Source organism: Primulina eburnea, chromosome 17 (assembly GCF_022965805.1).
Source record: "Primulina eburnea isolate SZY01 chromosome 17, ASM2296580v1, whole genome shotgun sequence".
Taxonomy (NCBI): Eukaryota; Viridiplantae; Streptophyta; class Magnoliopsida; order Lamiales; family Gesneriaceae; genus Primulina; species Primulina eburnea.
In genome coordinates, this window is record NC_133117.1 from 29,063,493 (window position 1) to 29,070,965 (window position 7,473).

At 40.3% G+C, this 7,473-nt stretch overlaps 1 long non-coding RNA gene across 1 annotated transcript; it reads left to right on the forward strand.

Annotated features, from left to right (window-relative positions):
• The first annotated feature begins 1,048 nt into the window (after positions 1–1,048).
• Positions 1,049–2,041, forward strand: LOC140818851 (uncharacterized). The gene is made up of 3 exons (XR_012115088.1): positions 1,049–1,165; positions 1,235–1,605; positions 1,679–2,041. It is a non-coding gene; the product is annotated as an uncharacterized lncRNA (long non-coding RNA).
• The last annotated feature ends 5,432 nt before the right edge of the window (positions 2,042–7,473 follow it).

Consider the following 7,473-nt stretch of genomic DNA (forward strand, 5'->3'; position numbering starts at 1 on the left):
GGACTCTCAAGTTTTCCGGTACATTGGTCAACTCTGGGCAGTCAGAAATCTTGAAACTCTTAAGCCGAGAAAAGAAATCCATTGTACTCTCATACTCCCAAGTTATCGATGTCGTATTATTTGTTATTTCGAATGACTTCGAAGACGGTACATTGGTCAACTCTGGGCAGTCAGAAATTTCATTGTATTGCTATCACCATAGAGTCTCTCATAGATAGGCTCCAGGAGGGGTATCGAAGAATTTGAGGGAATCAAGCTGCCCCAGAGGTGGAATAACATCCCAATACATGAGATTTTCTAAACGAATTGCGGTGAGATTGTGATTGGGTTCGCAAAGCCATAGAGGATAGGACCTCCCACAGTAGTTCTTCATGACCACGTCTTTCAAATTTTCGTGCGGGCGAAGATTTGTGAGAAACAAACCTTGTTGATTCTTTTTTACTATATTAGAGCTTGCTGTGAACCAGCCAATGTAGCTGAAGCTTCTCAAGTATCTTATCAAGCTTGGCCTGAATTGCGTCACCTACATCTCTAACCTTGTGGATATTTGCAATGAAAAATGATCCCCTGAGAGAATTCATATTCCTAATCATCTTGAAATTAACACAAAAATTAATGAATATAGATACACATAACTAACAAATATTTAATTCATCACATCGTCTTGTACAAATCAATCATATACATGTTGAAAAACTAAAATAAAAAATTTTAATTTTACCCTAGGTGAAAGTTTCAATAATAATTTTAAAGAAACCTATATACACTAATAAATATACACTTATCGATCTTGAAATTAACATATAAAAATATATATATATATATACATACAACTGACACTAGTTAAAATTTTTAAATTAATATAAAACAAAAAACGTTCACCAAGTTGAAACAAACTCTCTCTCTCCTACCCCTCTTCCCTTTACTCAAGCAGACTGCCAAGGTCGGCCGTTTTCAGTGTTTTTCGTTATGATGGTGAGTATCTAATTTCTATGTGTATATAATCAACTTAACCGTAACTCAAATAAAATTTGCTAAATTTTGAAAACAGTTTATTCTTCTCGATTCATTCTTCGCTCGAATCGGTACCGGGGAGTGAAGCTGAAGCTACCTGGCCGTCCCTTCATAAGGATACTACAACGGCTTCGACGATTGAAACACAGAGGTACGATCTCCACATTCTTCTGCCCAATCTGTTTTCTCTTTTTTCGTTAATCTCAATATTTTCAAGCAGACTCCAACAACAAACGCTTTCAGAAGAAGCAATTCGATCACTCGGACTTGTCCTCAGGTTCATCATATCTTAAATTCGGTTTCATTGATGTTTTATGTATTCGCATTTTTTGCAGTCTCCTCTTCTCGTCTTCAGGTAGGTCATTATACAATTCGGAGATTCAGTTTCATTGTATTTTCTGTTTTGGTTTTCTTTCTCAATTTACGATCATTGTATTAACCATAGCTCAAATAAAATTTGCTAAATTTTGAAAACAGTCTATTCTTCTCGATTCATTCTTCGCTCGAAGCGGTACCGAGGAGTGAAGCTGAAGCTACCTGGCCGTCCCTTCATAAGGATACTACAACGCCTTCGACGATTGAAACTCAGAGGTACGATCTCCACATTCTTCTGTCCAATGTGTTTTCTCTTATTCGTTTCGTTAATCTCACAATTTTCAAGCAGACTCTAACAACAAACGCTTTCAGAAGAAGCAATTCGATCACTCAGACTCGTCCTCAGGTTCATCATATCTTAAATTCGGTTTCATTGATGCTTTATGTATTCTCATTTTTTGCAGTCTCCTCTTCTCGTCTTCAGGTAGGTCATTATACAATTCGGAGATTCAGTTTCATTGAAATTTCTGTTTTGGTTTTCTTTCTCGATTTGCGATCATTGTATTGACCGTAGCTCAAATAAAATTTGTTAAATTTTGAAAACAGTCTCTTCTTCTCGATTCATTCTTCGCTCGAAGCGGTACCGAGGAGTGAAGCTGAAGCTACCTGGCCGTCCTTTCATAAGGATACTACAACGGCTTCGACGATTGAAAAACAGAGCTACAATCTCCACATTCTTCTGCCCAATCTGTTTTCTCTTCTTCGTTTCGTTAATCTCACAATTTTCAAGCAGACTCCAACAAAAAACGCTTTCAGAAGAAGCAATTGGATCACTCGGATTCGTTCTCAGGTTCATCATATCTTAAATTTTGTTTCATTGATGCTTTATGTATTCGCATTTTTTGTAGTCTCCTCTTCTCGTCTTCAGGTAGGTCATTATACAATTCGGAGATTCAGTTTCATTGTATTTTCTGTTTTGGTTTTCTTTCTCAATTTACGATCATTGTATTAACCATAGCTCAAATAAAATTGGCTAAATTTTGAAAACAGTCTATTCTTCTCGATTCATTCTTCGCTCGAAGCGGTACAGAGGAGTGAAGCTGAAGCTACCTGGCAGTCCCTTCATAAGGATATTACAACGGCTTCGACGATTGAAAAACAGAGGTACAATCTCCACATTCTTCTGCCCAATCTTTTTTCACTTCTTCGTTTCGTTAATCTCACAATTTTCAAGCAGACTCCAACAACAAACGCTTTCAAAAGAAGCAATTCGATCACTCGGACTCGTCCTCAGGTTCATCATATCTTAAATTCAGTTTCATTGATGCTTTATGTATTCGCATTTTTTGTAGTCTCCTCTTCTCGTCTTCAGGTAGGTTGTAACGCCCCAGATTCGACGACTGTCCTCACTGTACCAAGACGAGTCTTTCCAGTGTGCTTATGTCCTCACTCACACGCACCCTAGGAAACTTCCCAGGAGGTCACCCATCCCAGAATTGTCCCAAGCCAAGCACACTTAAACTTTAGAGTTCTTATATGATGAGCTACCGAAAAGAAGATGCACCTTCTTGATATGAGTAGTACCAATCAAATCTTTTAAGCCCTCTTCAACTATGCAAACCATTACATTGAACAGCCTCGGAATCCCTCTCATTCCTGTGTGGGTCGGTTCATTCATGTTCGCTCCACCTAGAAGCCTGCCAGGAGCCGTCATTGTCCGTGCAACTGATGGCACCGGCGATCACCCCCTGCCCTCTTCGGTCCCGGGCCTCACATGCCCACAGTTTCCACTTGGTTCGTCCCCGAACCACACCGTACTCGGAGAGAACCTGGCTCTGATACCAACAGTAACGCCCCAGATTCGACGACTATCCTCACTGTACCAAGACGAGTCTTTCCAGCGTGCTTATGTCCTCACTCACACGCACCCTAGGAAACTTCCCAGGAGGTCACCCATCCCAGAATTGCACCAAGTCAAGCACGCTTAACTTTGGAGTTCTTATGTGATGAGCTACCGAAAAGAAGATGCACCTTCGTGGTATGAGTAGTACATATCAATTCTTTTAAGCCATCTTCAACTGTACAGTCCATTACATTGAACAGTCTCGGAATCTCTCTCATTCCGGTGTGAGATCGGTTCATTCATGTTCCCTCCACTTAGAAGCCTGCCAGGAGCCGCTCATTGTCGGTGCAACCTCATGGCACAGGCGATCACCCCCCGCCCTCTTCGGCAACAGTAACGCCCCAGATTCGACAACTATCCTCAATGTACCAAGACGAGTTTTTCCAGTGTGCTTATGTCCTCACTCACACGCACCCTATGAAACTTCCCAGGATGTCACCCATCCCAGAATTACCCCAAGTCAAGCACGCTTAACTTTGGAGTTCTTATGTGATGAGATATCGAAAAGAAGATGCACCTTCGTGGTATGAGTAGTACATATCAAATCTTTTAAGCTCTCTTCAACTGTACAGTCCATTACATTGAACAGTCTCGGAATCCCTCTCATTCCGGTGTGGGATCGATTCATTCATGTTCCCTCCACTTAGAAGCCTGCAAGCAGCCGCTCATTGTCCGTGCAACCTCATGGCACCGGCGATCACCCCCCGCCCTCTTCGGCCCCGGGCTTCACATGCCCACCAGCTTTCGCTTGGTTCGTCCCCGAACCACACCGTACTAAGAGAGGTCGGCTCTGATATAGGTCATTATACAATTCGGAGATTCAGTTTCATTGTATTTTCTGTTTTTGTTTTCTTTCTCGATTTACGATCATTGTATTAACCATAGCTCAAATAAAATTTGCTAACTTTTGAAAACCGTCTCTTCTTCTCGATTCATTCTTCGCTCGAAGCGGTACCGGCGAGTGAAGCCGAAGCTACCTGGCAGTCCCTTAATAAGGATACTACAACGGCTTTGACGATTGAAACACAGAGGTACGATCTCCACATTCTTCTGCCCAATCTGTTTTCTCTTCTTCGTTTCGTTAATCTCACAATTTTCAAGTAGACTCCAACAACAAACGCTTTCAGAAGAAGCAATTGATCACTCGGACTCGTCCTCAGGTTCATCAAATCTTAAATTCGGTTTCATTGATGCTTTATGTATTCACATTTTTTGCAGTCTGCTCTTCTCGTCTTCAGGTAGGTCATTATACAATTCGGAGATCCAGTTTCATTGTATTTTCTGTTTTTGTTTTCTTTCTCGATTTATGTTCATTGTATTAACCTTAGCTCAAATAAAATTTGCTAAATTTTGAAAACAGTCTCTTCTTCTCGATTCATTCTTCGCTCGAAGCGGTACCGGGGAATGAAGCTGAAGCTACTTGGCAGTCCCTTAATAAGGATACTACAAAGGCTTCGACGATTGAAACACAGAGGTACAATCTCCACATTCTTCTGCCCAATCTGTTTTCTCTTCTTCTTTCGTTAATCTCACAATTTTCAAGCAGACTCCAACAACAAACGCTTTCAGAAGAAGCAATTCGATCACTCGGACTCGTCCTCAGGTTCATCATATCTTAAATTCAATTTCATTGATGCTTTATGTATTCGCATTTTTTGCAGTCTTCTCTTCTCGTCTTCAGGTAGGTCATTATACAATTCGGAGATTCAGTTTCATTGTATTTTCTATTTTGGTTTTCTTTCTCGATTTACGATCATTGTATTAACCGTAGCTCGAATAAAATTTGCTAAATTTTGTAAACAGTCTCTTCTTCTCGATTCATTCTTCGCTCGAAGCGGTACCGGGGAGTGACGGCTTCGACGATTGAAACACAGAGGTACGATCTCCACATTCTTCTGCCCAATCTGTTTTCTCTTCTTCGTTTCATTAATCTCACAATTTTCAAGCAGACTCCATCAACAAACGCTTTCAGAAGAAGCAATTTGATCACTCGGACTCGTCCTTAGGTTCATCATATCTTAAATTCGGTTTCATTGATACTTGTGGCAAAATTGCTAAAAATTTGTATCCTTGTCAAATCGAAAGAATTAAATGTCTCTTCTCACTTTACTGAATGGGTCGGGGTTAGGGTCCGGGTCCGGGTCCGGGTCCGGGTCTGGGTCTGGGTCTGGGAGGGGGGGGAGGATACTAGCCGACAACCTTGAGGTCGAAGAGATTGTTGCGCAAGTGTGTAAAATATTTAAACGATTGTTTTCTTATTTTTTAGGAGGAGTAATGGGACCTAAGTCTTTTTCTTCTCATTTTTTCTCTAGATTTGCTACTTTATAGCTGGTCTTTTCATTCGAATTTGGCTAATAGTGATCTTATCGTCCATGACACTACCTGCTCAAACATGTTGCAAAATTGCTAAAAACTTGTATACTTGTCAAATCGAAAGAATTAAATGGCTCTTCTCACTTTACTGTATGGGTCGTGGGGGAGGGGGGGATACTAGCCGACAACATTGAGGTCTGAGAGATTTTTGTGCAAGTGTGAAAGAAACAAACGATTGTTTTCTTATTTTTAGGTGGAGTAGTGGGACCTAAGTTTTTTTCTTCCTTTTTTTTCTCCAGATTTGATGCTTTATAGCGGGTCTTTTCTACTCGAATTTGGCTAATAGTGATCTTATCGTCCATGACACTACCTGCTCAAACATGTGGCAAAATTGTATACTTGTCAAATAGAAAGAATTAAATGGCTCTTCTCACTTTACTGTATGGGTCGTGGGAGGGGGGGGGGGGGGGGGGATACTAGGCGACAACATTGAGGTCTGAGAGATTGTTGTGCAAGTGTGAAATATTTGAAACGAACGACTCTATTCTTATTTTTAGGTGGAGTAATGGGACCTAAGTTTTTTTCTTCCTTTTTTTTCTACAGATTTGCTACTTTATAGCGGGTCTTTTCTACTCGAATTTGGCTAATAGTGATATTATCGTCCATGACACTACCTGCTCAAACATGTGGCAAAATTGCTAAAAACTTTTATACTTGTCAAATCGGAAGAATTAAATGGCTCTTCTCACTTTACTGTATGGGTCGTGGGGGAGGGGAGGATACTAGCCGACAACATTGAGGTCTGAGAGATTGTTGTGCAAGTGTGAAATATTTGAAACGAACGATTGTTTTCTTATTTTTAGGTGGAGTAATGGGACCTAAGTTTTTTTCTTCCTCTTTTTTCTCCAGATTTGCTACTTTATAGCGGGTCTTTTCTACTCAAATTTGGCTAATAGTGATCTTATCGTCCATGACACTACCTGCTCAAACATGTGGCAAGATTGTATACTTGTCAAATCGAAAGAATTAAATGTCTCTTCTCACTTTACTGTATGGGTCGTGGGGGGTGGGGGGGTATACTAGCCGACAACCTTGAGGTCGGAGAGATTGTTACGCAAGTGTGTAAAATATTTGAAACGATTGTTTTCTTATTTTTTAGGTGGAGAAATGGGACTAAGTCTTTTTCTTCTTATTTTTTCTCTAGATTTGCTGCTTTATAGCGGGTCTTTTCTATTCGAATTTGGCTAATAGCGATCTTATCGTCCATGAAACTACCTGCTCAAATATGTGGCAAAATTGCTAAAAACTTTTATACTTGTCAAATCGAAAGAATTAAATGGCTCTTCTCACTTTACTGTATGGGTCGTGGGGGGGGGGGGGGGGGGGGGTTAGTAGCCGACAACATTGAGGTCTGAGAGATTGTTGTGCAAGTGTGGAATATTTGAAATGAACGACTGTTTTCTTATTTTTAGTTGGAGTTTTGGGACCTAAGTTTTTTTCTTCCTCTTTTTTTCTACAGATTTGCTACTTTATAGCGGGTCTTTTCTACTCGAATTTGGCTAATAGTGATCTTATCGTCCATGACACTACCTGCTCAAACATGTGGCAAAATTGCTAAAAACTTGTATACTTGTCAAATCAAAAGAATTAAATTGCTCTTCTCACTTTACTGTATGGGTCGTGGGGGGGAGGGGGGATACTAGGCGACAACATTGAGGTATGAGAGATTGTTGTGCAAGTGTGAAATATTTGAAACGAACGACTGTTTTCTTATTTTTAGGTAGAGTAATGGGACCTAAGTTTTTTTCTTCCTCTTTTTTCTCCAGATTTGCTGCTTTATAGCGGGTCTTTTCTACTCGAATTTGGCTAATAGTGGTCTTATCGTCCATGACACTACCTGCTCAAACATGTGGCTAAAGGAGTTATCA